At 41.4% G+C, this 14,431-nt stretch overlaps 1 pseudogene; it reads right to left on the reverse strand.

Moving 5' to 3' along the window:
- Positions 1-10,633: 10,633 nt before the first annotated feature.
- Positions 10,634-14,431, reverse strand: part of LOC141144987 (Y+L amino acid transporter 2-like) — a 104,665-nt pseudogene continuing 100,867 nt past the window's right edge.

Here is a 14,431-nt window from a genome sequence, read left to right on the forward strand (position 1 = left end):
ACTTAGGGGTGTACTCATTTTTGTTGCCAGTGGTGTGGACATTAATGGCTGTGTTGAGTTATTTTGAGGGGACAGAAAATTTACACTGTTACACAAGCTGTACACTCACTACTTTACATTGTAGCAAAGTGTCATTTCTTCATTGTTGTCACATGAAAAGATATAATAAAATATTTACAAAAATGTGAGGGGTGTACTCACTTTTGTTAGATACTGTATATTTTCTTTTTTTAATCTTGGGAAAAGTTTGGCTTATGAGGAAAAATCTTGACATGCAGTATCAGTTTTGAAACAAACCCATACTTTGTCCATTAAAGGCAAAATTCCAGGTACAGTACACTGGATAGTGTCCCCCTTCCACCCCCCTTAAACCTTCTTGATGCTTCTCCACTGGCCCATTTGCCTGCTAGAGCTCCATAAAATACGTGGTACTTCATCACAATATGTAGCTGTGTATGTAAATGCCCATTTGGCCGGCCTGAGCACTGTCACATTGGAGAGGGTCTTTAACTATGTGTAAGCTCTTGTTGCAATTATTATTATTATTATTATTATTATCATTCAGGATTTATATAGCGCCAACAGTTTACGCAGCGCTTTACAATATAAAAGGGAGACAATACAGTTATAATATAATACAATACAATAGGATTAAGAGGGCCCTGCTCAGAAGAGCTTACAATCTAATAGGGTGGGGCAGGTGGTACAAAAGGTTGTAACTGTGGGGAATGAGCTGGTGGAAGTGGTAGGAGATTAGTTGGAGACGTGATAGGCTTTCCTGAAGAGATGAGTTTTCAGGGATTGCCTGAAGGTAGCAAGAGTAGGGGATAGCCGGATAGATGGAGGTAGCGAGTTCCAGAGGGTGGGAGAGGCTCTGGAGAAATCCTGGAGACGAGCATGGGAGGAGGAGTTGAGAGAGCTTGAAAGCAGGAGGTCTTGAGAAGAGCGGAGAGGACGATTTGGGTGATATTTGGAGACAAGATTAGTGATGTAGCTTGGGGCAGAGTTGTGAATGGCTTTGTATGTTGTGGTTAGAATTTTGAATTTAATTCGCTGGGTGATTGGGAGCCAGTGTAGGGATTGAAGTAGAGGGTTGGCAGACACTGAGCGGTTGGTAAGGTGGATAAGTCTGGCAGCAGCATTCATGATAGACTGAAGAGGGGATAGCCTATGGAGCGGTAGGCCAATGAGAAGGGAGTTGCAATAGTCAAGGCGAGAGATAACAAGGGAGTGAATGAGGAGCTTGGTGGTTTCATTTGTTAAAAAAGGGCGAATTTTAGAGATGTTACGGAGGTGAATTCTACAAACTTTTGACAATGATTGGATTTGAGGCTGAAATGACAAGTCGGAGTCTAGGATTACACCTAGTACCCTGGCGTGAGGGGAGGGACTGATGGTTGCATTGTTGATTTTGATGGAAAAGTCATGGAGGGGGGCAATGAGACAAGAGCACAAGCAAGGCATTAGCTTGTACATCCAAGAATGGCCAACTTCGAACATACATACTTAAAGCGGAGTTCCATCCAAAAGTGGAACTTCCGCTCATTTGTCTCCTCTCCCCCTCCGGTGCCACAATTGGCACCTTTCGGGGGGGAGGGGGGTCAGGATACCTGTCTTTGACTTATCCTGTTCCCACTTCCGGGAGTCCGGGCCGCGGCCCCTGACATCGCCGTGGGGCTCCCTCCTCCTCTTCCTGTTGCTGGGCCAGTAGGAGAGAGGAGTGGGGCCTCACGCATGTGCAGTAGGGATCCCGGCATGAAGCCGTAAGGCTACACTGCCGGGTACCCTTACCCGCAATGGCGGCAGCAGCACCATGACAGCTGATGGAAACATCAGCTGTGGTGCTGACATCACTGGACTCCAGGACAGGTAAGTGCCCTAATGTTAAAAACCAGCAGCTGCAGTATGTGTAGCTGCTGCTTTTAATTTTTTTTTTTGGGTGGAACACCGCTTTAAATATTAAACACAGAGGCAGTATTTTTAATTACTTCTCTACTAGCGTCGTTTATAAACAGCAGCTGGCAGAATGGGATTTTAAATACACTCAATGCTTTTTTAATTTGTTCAGCCAGCAATGCACTTTCAGGTTGGGCATAGTGGGTGTTGATAACCTGTAAATGCTTTTAAAGTTTTGCTTTTGGAGAATGTCTGTTGTCCAAAAAAAAATGAATAATGACGTGTATTTTTTAAATGAAAATATGCATTTGATAAACATGTGCACTAATACCACGTGACATGGCTTTCAGAAAATATATAATGTTTGGGAGTTTTAACAAATTTTGTGCAATGTGTGGGAAACCTGAAAACATACCTCTGGTAGAAAATTGTTAAACATTAGCCCACAAAGCTTATTTTTTATTTAATGGATGTTTCACACAAATAAATCTACTAAAGTCCCCCTTTAAGATGATATTTGTGGGACTAAAAGGTATGTTTATAAAAAGTAGAGGAAGGAAAGGGTATTGTTATTTCAAAGAATTGATTGTAAGATTAGAGATTTGGTTCCTCACTGCTAGAATTAAGACCAATGGCCTACTTTGGAACCCTATATCTTGCACCAAAGGAACTCGCCTAAGGTGTCCTTTTTCCCCACTCTTATATATATTCACAATGGAACAATTAGCGGTAGCTTTGCAGTCTAACGCCTCCATATGAGGCAGACATCCCAAATTGAGTCAATTTGAGGACGACCTATTCCTTTTTGTGTTAAACCCCCAAGTCGCATTTCCTTTCTATATTGAAGGAGCTGGAACAATTTGGATCTCTCAGCAACCTTAAAGTAAATGCCCCAAGTCCTAATGCCTCAACATGTAATTGACCCCAAACAATCTAAAAAGTAGGTACCGCTTTGGCTGGTTCTAATCCTTGATTAAATACTTAGGGTTTCAGATCCCAACAAATCTGAATAAGCTGTATGAATGTAGTTACCTACCATTGTTGGTGTCCACTTAATGTAGACTTCAAAGTTAGTCATCCTTGAAACATTCTAGGTTGGGCAGGATGTCCATCTTCAAGATGGATATACTGCCACTTTTCAGCGAGATCACTCAAGTACCAATGGCCCCGAATCCCAGTTTGAGTGCGTCATGACATATTAGTGAAATGAAAAACGGAGGGGCAGGCCTGCTGCATCTAGAATTATACTACAACCCCTGGCAAAAATTATGGAATCACCAGTCCCTGAGGATGTTCCTTCAGTTGTTATTGTTGTAGAAAAAAAGCAGATCACAGACATGGCCAAAAACTAAAAGACATTTCAAATGGCAACTTTCTGGCTTTAAGAAACACTAAAAGAAATCAAGAAAAATAATTGTGGTGGCCAGTAACAGTTAGATTTATAGAACAAGCACAGGGAATAAATTATGGAATCACTCAACTCTGAGGAAAAAATTATGGAATCATGAAAAACAAACAAACAAAATAACACTCCAACACATCACTAGTACTTTGTTGCACCACCTCTGGCTTTTATAACTGCTCGCAGTCTCTGAGGCATTGACTTAATGAGTGATAAACAGTACTCTTCATCAATCTGGCTCCAGCCTTCTCTGATTGCTGTTGCCAAATCATCTTTGCAGGTTGGAGCCTTGTCATGGACCATTTTCTTTAACTTCCACCACAGATTTTCAATTGGATTGAGATCCGGACTGTTTGCAGGCCATGACATTGACCTTATGTGTCTTTCTTCAAGGAATTTTTTCACAGTTTTTGCTCTATGGCAAGATGCATTATCATCTTGATAAATGATTTCATCATCCCCAAACATCCTTTCAATAGATGGGATAAGAAAAGTGTCCAAAATTTCAATGTAAACCTGTGCATTTATTGAAGATTTAATGACAGCCATCTCCCCAGTGCCTTTACCTGACATGCAGCCCCATATCATAATTGACTGTGGAAATTTGCATGTTTTCTTCAGACAGTCGTCTGCATAAATCTCTTTGGAACGGCACCAAACAAAAGTTCCAGCATCATCACCTTGCCCAATGCAGATTCGAGATTCATCACTAAATATGACTTTAATCCAATCGTCCACAGTCCACGATTGCCTTTCCTTAGCCCATTGTAACCTTGTTTTTTGTGTTTAGGTGTTAGAGATGGCTTTCTTTTAGCTTTTCTGTATGTAAATCCCATTTCCTTTAGGCGGTTTCTTACAGTTCGGTCACAGATGTTGACTCCAGTTTCCTCCCATTTGTTCCTCATTTGTTTTGTTGTACATTTTCTGTTTTCAAGGCATATTGCTTTAAGTTTTCTGTCTTGACGCTTTGATGTCTTCCTTGGTCTACCAGTATGCTTGCCTTTAACCACCTTCCCATGTTGTTTGCATTTGGTCCATGTTTTAGACACAGCCGACTGTGAACAACCAACATCTTGTGCAACACTGCGTGATGATTTACCCTCTTTAAGGAGTTTGATAATCCTCTCCTTTTTCAATTGACATCTCTGGTGTTGGAGCCATGCTTCATGTCAGTCCACTTGTTGAAACAGCTCTCCAAGGTGTGATCACTCCTTTATACCTACATACTAACAAGCAGATTTAATCTGATGCAGGTGTTAGTGTTTGTAATGAAAATTTACATGGTGATTCCATAATTTTTTCCTCAGAATTGAGTGATTCCATAATTTATCCCTTGTGCTTGTTCTATAAATCTAACTGTTACTGGCCACCACAATTATTTTTCTTGATTTCTTTTAGTGTTTCTTAAAGCCAGAAAGTTGCCATTTGAATGGCCTTTAGTTTTTGGCCATGTCTGTGATCTGCTTTTTTTCTACAACAATAAACAACTGAAGGAACATCCTCAGGGACTTGTGATTCCATAATTTTTGCCAGGGGTTGTATAATCAGCAGTCCTTTGTATGAGAAAGCCAAATTCTGGGTAAGCATTGAACGACATACTACTCCATTGCCTATAACACCTATACCCTGGCTCTGGCCAGCATCGCATCCACGGGGTGGGGGGGTGGGGGCAGCCCATAACTTCCTTCCCTAGTGGTTGTCCTTCTTGTGTGGGACTCCACAGTTAATAATATGGCATATCCTCACATATCGGCCTGCTCACGCCGATTCTTGGCAATCCAGATTTCCCCCCAGCATGAATTGGAAACGGTTTTTACGTTGGACAGTTTCACTACCCGCCCCTCCGTGATAAAACTTTTGAGGGAGCTGATAACTCTGGATACCCCCTGCCAGGGACGTAGGCTCCATTATCTACAACCTAGACACTTTTTGACACTAACCACAAAATTAGGGAAATTCCGTAGGGAGCTTAAACCCTTTGAAGCTCTGTACTTACAGGTTCGGAATGCTCACATGCTATTTCTCAGCTCTTAAATATTCTTCTTTCAGTGACCTTCCAGGTCACCCATTTTACATCCGGAATTGGGAGAGAGAATTGAGACATTTCATTGCAGAGGAGGATTGGGACAAGTCGTTCCTCCTCACATTTAAAATGAGTATAGCCTCCCAAGCTCAAGATTACATTTTTATACTTTTTAACTAGGTGGTACAGAAGTCAATTCCTATTCCATAAAATAATTCCCCCAATTTCTGACAGGTGCTGACGATGTGACAAACCAGAAGGAACTCTCCTGTGTTTGACCTGTTCTATTATTCGGCCCTTTTGGCATTCCATCTTCCAACTCTGCCATCTCATTACAGGCAGAACTTGGCCTGAAACTCCTGAGGTCGCCCTTCTCTCTATGTTTCCTGGGCCCATTTCTAAGATTAAGAAAGGAATTTTTAGATTCTTGATGTTAGCGACCCAAGCGGAAATTCCTAGGCATTGGAAATTGACCACACCTTCCACTATTAGGGAATGGGTGGCGGAGGACAACCACATTATGAGGATGGAGTAGTCTGTCACCAGCCTTAATGAACGTTTTCTAAAATTTGTGGAATTGTGATACACCTGGGTCGATTTCTCTGCCTCCCCTAAACTGCAAACCTTCTTGTGATTGAAATATGGGAAATATAGTTATACATTCCCAATGGGATAGATTGTCCTTCCAGCCGGATGCCCTCCCCTTCTCCCTTTGTTTCTCTTTCTCGTTTTTCTTCCCTCCCTCGTCCCCTAGTCTTGTCTCTACTTTCCTTCAGCAAGGCTCTCTACCTCTACCCTTTATTTGTTCCCACAATGAAAGATAGAGCAGCCGCACAGAAAGTTACTCAGAGTTTGTCCTTACAGTATTTTCAATAGTATTTCTGTGAAAGGTGCTACATTGATATTCTATGGTACTTGATGAACCAGTGATCATACTGTCCATACACTGTGGTTTTCACCCACAGTGTAGTGGCTGAAATCCTGTAACACAAGATATTTAGTACACTTTCAACTTTTGGTTCGCTGTCATTTTTGTTATATAAATCACCCTGTGGAATATATTGAACTGTGTAGGGAATGCAAAAAAATATATTTTTTCAAAAAGGAATAGAGATTTGGTCACTATAGCACTGATGCATACCTGGTCCTGATGGTGCTACCCAAATTAGCACAGCTATACAAGCTGTTTTGTGAATGGGTATGTATGTACTGAATACGAACATGCATGTAATGACATTGACTGATCATATTTATCTTGATAGGGTCATAGGTCTTCCCCAAATACAGTTCCTAATATGAACAAATCTCTGTTACATTTACAATAAAGATAATACAATAATCCTACCTTTTACAATATTGTACAAAGACACTAAAGGTAATAGACATTACTACATAATAAATGTGATCGTACTATTAATAATAAAAAAACAATAATATTCTATCATGTCCCATCTGTTTAAAATCTGTTACATAAACACTATGAATTTCCTTTCCAAAACAAGCCCACGAGACAGCTGAGAATCTTGTCACACCAACTAATTGAACACATTTTGTCCAGCTCAATGCCTCAATGAAAATAGGTGTTGACTCTGCATGCATTTACAATCAGAAAGGTAAAAAAAAGAGAAAGAATAATTTCCAAGTGGTGTATTTATATAAAAAAAAGAAATTTGCAGAACTATTTCTCCTGTGAAACTGCATGTACTTTTGTTTTGTGCGAATATTGGAAAAATCTAATGTTACTAGGCTTTTTTCTCTCCGGGTTGAATGTTCTGCATTCATAATAATAGAATTAATCAGGAAAATACTGAATTATGGCCACTAAGTGGAGCTATTGTTAAAAAATAGGAAACATACGTATTTGCTAATACTGTAAGCTCCAGCCATAATGGCCATAATGCTGTTTTTTTCTGATTCACGCTATTACAAATGAAGAACATTCATCCTGGAGAGAAAAATAGCCTTGTAAGATTTGATTTTGCTGATATTCGCACAGAACAAATGTGCATGCAGTTACACAGGACAAATAGCCTAGTAACATTTGATTTTGCTGGCTTTCGCACAGAATGGATGTACATGCAGTTTCGAAGGATGAATAGCTCTTCAAACTTTTTTTTATAAATACACCCTAAGTACCTGTTTTAAAGCACTGCATTTTAAAGGTTTCCATGTCAAGCTTTGCCTCATTAAAACCATATATGCCAAACGTTAAAAAATCTAAATACGCACCTATGAATCTTGTGCAAGATTATATACAGTGTATATATATATATATATATATATATATATATATATATATATATATATATATATACACACACACACAGTATCTCACAAAAGTGAGTACACCCCTCACATTTTTGTAAATATTTTATTATATCTTTTCATCTTTTCATGTGACAACACTGAAGAAATGACACTTTGCTACAATGTTAATTAGTGAGTGTACAGCTTGTATAACAGTGTAAATTTCTCTCAAAATAACTCAACACACAGCCATCAATGTCCAAACTGCTGGCAACAAAAGTGAGTATATCCAAATTTGGCCCAAAGTGTCAATATTTTGTGTGGCCACCATTATTTTCCAGCACTGCCTTAACCCTCTTGGGCATGGAGTTCACCAGAGCTTCACAGGTTGCCCCTGGAGTCATCTTCCATTTCTCCATGAGGACATCACGGAGCTGGTGGATGTTAGAGACCATGCGTTCCTCCACCTTCCGTTTGAGGATGCCCCAGAGATGCTCAATAGGGTTTAGGTCTGGAGACATGCTTGGCCAGTCCATCACCTTCACCCTCAGCTTCTTTAGCAAGGCAGTGGTCGTCTTGAAGGTGGGTTTGGGGTGGTTATCATGTTGGAATACTGCCCTGCGTCCCAGTCTCCGAAGGGAGGGGATCATACTCTGCTTCAGTATGTCACAGTACATGTTGGCATTCATGGTTCCCTCAATGAACTGTAGCTCCCCAGGGCCGGTAGCACCATGACACTCCCACCACCATGCTTGACCGTAGGCAAGACACACTTGTCTTTGTACTCCTCACCTGGTTGTGGCCACACACGCTTGACACCATCTAAACCAAATACGTTTATCTTGGTCTCATCAGACCATAGGACATGGTTCCGGTAATCCATGTCCTTATTCTGCTTGTCTTCATCTTTAGAAGAAGCTTCCTTCTGGGATGATAGCCATACAGACCAATTTGATGCAGTGTGCGGCGTATGGTCTGAGCACTGACAGGCTAAACCCCACACCTTCAACCTCTGCAGCAATGTCGGCAGCACTCATACGTCTATTTCTCAAAGACAACCAATGGATATGACGGTGAGCACGTGCACTCAACTTCTTTGGTCGACCATGGTGAGGACTGTTCTGAATGGAACCTGTCCTGTTAAAACGTATGGTCTTGGCCACTGTGCTGCAGCTCAGTTTCAGGGTCTTGGCAATCTTGTTATAGCCTGTTGTAGAGCGACAATCCCTTTTTTCAGATCCTCAGAGAATTCTTTGCCATGAGGTGCCATGTTGAATTTCCAGTGACCAGTATGAGAGAGTGAAAGAGATAACACCAAACTTAACACACCTGTTCCCCCATTCACACCTGAGACCTTGTAACGCTAACGAGTCACATGACAATGGGGAGGGAAAATGGCTAATTGGGCCCAATTTGGACATTTTCACTTAGGGTTTTACTCACTTTTGTTACCAGCGGTTCAGACATTAATGGCTGTGTGTTGAGTTATTTTGAGAGGACAGCAAATTTACATTGTAGCAAAGTGTAATTTCTTAAGTGTTGTCACATGAAAAGGTATAATAAAATATTAACAAAAATGTGAGAGGTGTACTCACTTTTGTGAGATACTGTATATGCAATGTTAGAAATCTATACATTTGGAATGCTAACAGAGACTGTAGAGGTTGTTTCTTCTCTAGTATCAAAGCAGTTTTTAGTTTGGCATTGGCAAAGCAGTGACTAATGCCCGCTGGATGTTTTAGTGACTCTAATAAAATATGGCTTCAACATGACATGCTTCAATTACAGATTTGCTTAAACAATATAAAAATGAAGTAAACCATTTAAAATAGTTTGTTAAGAAAAGCCATTTATTTAGTTTTGGATAGATCAGTCAAACCAGTTTTTAATCCTTCTTGTCCAGCCCTGGCATCCCTTTACCTGGGTCTTTATGCCCAGGGGCAGGAAGGACTGTCCAATCATGTGACTATCACAGTGGTCACCTGATCGGGAGCTGGTCCTTCCAGCTCCTGATCATTACTAGAGACCAGGTCACTGTGCTGGGAGTCCCCATTGAACGCACTCTCGCCACAGAAACCTCAGTCATCCATAGACACATATATATGGCATATGGTTGTTAAAGCCCATTTTCTTTGCTGCCACACTTATGTAATATATGGACAACAAGAAGTTAAGGAAGTAGGAGTATAGAAAATGTTCATTAACCAAAAAGACAAATGGGTGTCCCCATCCCATATACATTTGAAAAGAAAAATTATTGTATTAATGGACTTTAAAGTGTTACTAAACCCACAACAGTAAAATCAGTCTGTATATGCAGTAAAGCATGCTTGTTATACTCACTGTGGAACCTCTGCATTGTGTAAAAAGGCTGTTCGATCCTGTCTCCTTTGATCATCTCCTTCTTCAACTTTCTCTAAAAAATAACCTGATATTTACAGAGCCAGGGGACAGGCTGCACATGCTCAGTTTGGTGTGTAATACTAAAAAAGTTTTTTTCTTTTCTCGGGAGAGTGCATGTGATCAGCACAGGGCCAATCAGTACTGACCAGACAGAGGGTCAGGGGTCCTGCATTCTCATTGGACAATCGTGGGAGAATGAAAACTCCTCCTACAAGCTTTTACCAGACACTGTTGGAAGTCACAAGACTTCTCTAACTGCTGATGAGAAAAGGTATTTAGAAGTTTATATTTACTAAAAAAATTGCATTTCCATGTTCTGTCTACTGTGGGAAAGCAGATATCGTGAATGCAGGGTAAAAGGTTTAGTAACACTTTAGGGGATAACCCAGCCAACCTTATAATATTTTGAACTGATTCTCACAAAAAAATAAAAATACATACAAATAAATAACTGTTATCCATCATTAAAATTGCAACATTAAAACAAACTGTGTAATTATATATGTGGAATTGAAGAAGCTGCTGGATTTTTACAAGATCTCCTGTATTTGCTAATGGTGACCATCCTTGTAGCTGAAAGCAAAAACACACTAATCCAAGTCTCACTTACATAAAGTTAAAGGATAAAAAAATAAATAAAATTAAATGCAAAACAGCATGGGTAAATTAACAGGAAATTTTATTTGTACAATAATTTTAGTTTCAAACGTACAGAAATTTGTGTATATCCTCATTAGGCATATTATCACAATCCTGCTCAAATCCTGCTTTGTCAATAATAACTGTGCATATAGTAACACTGCCTGAGGGAAACTCAATCTTAAAGCAGAACTTCAACCAAAAGTAAAAAAAATAAAAATTACTACAATCCTATTAAAAATACCAAAACCAGCTTTTCTTGTAATGTCTTTTATTCAGAATTCCCCTCTGCAGTACGTTTTTTGGCCACAAGATGTCCCCAGTCTGATGCCCAGAATCATTCAAACACAAGTCACCCTGGACCTGCCCCAGCCTATGACTGGATGGAGAAAGGAATAAGCACAGTGATAAGCTCATCTCTCTCACTGTGCTTTCTGCCCCTTGTATTGCTCCTCTCACACTCCAGCCCTGCTGTACAGAGACTGCAAGGGGCTGATACCAGGTCAAATTCAGGTACTTCTAAAGCTTGTGTTTTAAAAACTAATAGTAATGTATTATTGGTTACAGAACTGCATTTATATGTATATTTTATATCTGTACAATGTTTCGTGTTACATATAGTCATTAGCAGTGGCGTAACTACCAAGGTCGCAAAGGTCACACTTGCGACCGGGCCCTGGCGTCCTGCCAATGTCGGGGGGGGGGGGGGTGCAGGTCTCTGAGCTGAGAGCGTCCCTCTCATACAGCCAAGAGGCTGCACTAACAGTTCCCCTCTCTAGCATGGATGGGAGAGGAAAGAGCCTATTTGCTCCTTCTCCTCCCGCCCCTCTCCTCCTGTGTGCATAGCAGGAAGTGTGAAATTAAGCAGCTGAATTTGATCATTCACACTTTTACGGTGCACACACAGGAGGAAAGGGGCAGTAGGAAAATGAGCAGATTGGCTCTTTCCTATCCCATCCATGCGAGGGAGGAGGGAGGGGGAACTGTCAGTGCAGGGGCTGGGCTATATGAGAGGAATTTTCTCAGCCAGAGACCTGCTGAGGAAGCACTGATAGGCGGCACTGATGGGCAGCAATGATAGGCTGCCCTGATGGGCACTTATAGCTGATGTTGATGAGCACTGATAGATGGCACTGATGGGCACTGATAGGCGGCATTGATGAGTATTGATAGGCGGCACTGATGGGCACTGATGGGGTGATGATCAGTGCCCTGATTATTAGTGTAAACAATGTATTGACAGTCTTGCCGGTTAATGGCTATCCTTTCCCCACATAGAAACAGCATGGGAGGAAAGGACTGCCGATAACCAGTAAGTCTGTTTACAAGCGATCAGCTAATCACATGGTAAAGTGCTGCTGTGATTGGCTCTTTACCGCGATCTGCGATCAGTGGTGTCCGAAGTACACAACAGTCACAGAGTGCGTTAGATGCGTGCGCCAGGGAGTATGCGGAAAGCAGGGTTCTGGGAGGATGTCCATGGACGCCCTCCCAGAACTGGAAGCCTGGGGCTCGGATGAAAGGTGGGGGAGTCAGTATGTCCCTTTATGTTTTTTTGCACCGGGGCCCTGAAGGTTCTAGTTACACCTGTGGTCATTAGGCACCTTCAGCATTTGCCTATTTATACTTCTCTAGTTCTTCTGTTGATTGGGCAGCACAGCACATACATATCTTCTGTGTGTACAAAGAAATGAAACCTACAAAAAAGAAAACATATCTTTACTGCTTTGGGCAAAAATAACATTGGTGATTATCAGGGCTTTTTTTCTCAGAGAATAGGTGCAGGAACTCCCCCCTCTGGGAGTTACCCATTGTCTTTGCCCCTACCCACCTCTGAGCACCAGTCCTTGGTTCCACCCCCTACCCACCTCCCAGCACTACCCCTTTTAGAGAATACAGAACCAAGTAACATTTATGGTACTAAGTCATTTGTATGGAATTTGTTATTGATAACAAGAAAAGCAGTAAAATAGACCCCCCACAGCCAACAGTAATAGACCCACCAGCAACAATAGATCCCCCCTGCAAGAATGGACCACCTACAACAAAATACCATCCAGCAACAATATACCCTCTAGCAGCCAGCTATAATAGACTGCTCCCTCAACAGTAGATCCATCCCAGTGACAACTGATCCCCCAGCAACATAAGACCCACCCCAGCAACAATAGATCCCCCCACCAGCAACAATAGACCTCCCTAGCAGCAATCAACCCTTCTGCAGAAATAGATCCCCTCCAGCAACAATAGGTCCATCAGCAGCCAGCATCAATAGACACTGTAGCACAACCCAGCACTCCTTGCCACTACATACATTCAGTGGTGGAGGTTCCCCCACGTTCCCGCTGAAAAAAAGCCCTGGTGATTATAAATACATCTCCTTCTACAAATACTTTGTAATTTCTCATATCATGTGAAGAACAGTTACATTTATTGAGGTCAGGGTTGTTTTTATACAGCAAAGCTACAGATAATCTGCAGCGTGAGATGGTCTCTTGATTATGCTAGCTATCTTCAGAGCCGACAATGGAATGCCTGAACACAGAGAGGCACAAGTATAAACTAAAGTTTCAGGTCAGTGTTAGGGAAGGAGTAAACAAGGCAAGTGTCCAGGGACCAAGGTCCTAATGGACTCCCACGTTTGATTTACTAAAGGCAAACAGACTGTGCACTTTTGAAAGTGCAGTTGCTCCAGAGCTTAGTAAATAATGGAGAGCTCTGCTGACTTCCATCATCCAATCATGTGCAAGAAAAATTACAAAAACAGCATTTTTGCTTACATGTGATTAGATGATGGAAGTCAGCAGAGCTCTCCGTTATTTACTAAGCTCTGGAGCAACTGCCCTTGCAGAGTGCCTATTTGCCTTTAGTAAATCTACCCCTCTGTGAGCATTTAAAACGGGGTTCCACCCAAATTTTGAACAATATCTGTATGTATTCTCTTCCTTGCCTAGATGCTGACATGCCGTTTAAAAAAATTTAAATCGCCGTAATTACCTTTTATTTTTCTATTCTTCTTTGCACTTCCTGGTTCTCCTCCCGTGGGAGTAGGCATGTTTCTAGCCTCTCCCAGACTCCTGGGAGCTAGTCTCAGGCTTCCCAGGATGCCACTGAGCATGTGCAGGAACGAGCGGTGAATGCTGGGAGAGGTGAAAAGGAGAGGTGAACTTCCTTCCGGCGCCACAGTGCCAGGGGAGGAAGTGGGGGCTGGGTGCCTGTCAAAACGGGGGCACCCCCCCCACATCCAGGAAATAAATGCTTGTGGGCTTCAAATGCCCACAATGAAGATGGAAACCGCCTGCAGTGAATAATATAAGTTATTCTTTCCGACTAAATCTGACACAGGCGGACATATTACACACAATATGTGAGTATGTAATGCTGAGAAGAAAAGTTTATGAATGAACTAAAAAAAAAAAAAACGATAGATAGGTGGACCCCCGCTTTAATTGCCAGCTATAACAAACAAAACTATTAAACAAAAAAAAAATAAACATGTGTCCACCATGGGGAATGAATTACCTTTAAGGTGTACATTTTCATACACTACACTAAACAGCCAAACACTGATGAATATAAACACTAATACTAATAGCAAATACTATAAATTGATGGAAAATTGAACCGATCCCCATTATATTAATAAACACTTATGCCGCGTACACACGAGCAGACTTTACGGCAGACTTTGTCCTGCGGACTTTTCAACGGACTTTACGATGGACTTTCCAAATGAACGAACTTGCCTACACACGATCAACCAAAGTTCGATGGATTCGTATGTGATGACGTACGACCGGACTAAAACAAGGAAGTTCATA

This window comes from Aquarana catesbeiana, linkage group LG05 (assembly GCF_042186555.1).
Source record: "Aquarana catesbeiana isolate 2022-GZ linkage group LG05, ASM4218655v1, whole genome shotgun sequence".
Lineage (NCBI taxonomy): Eukaryota > Metazoa > Chordata > Amphibia > Anura > Ranidae > Aquarana > Aquarana catesbeiana.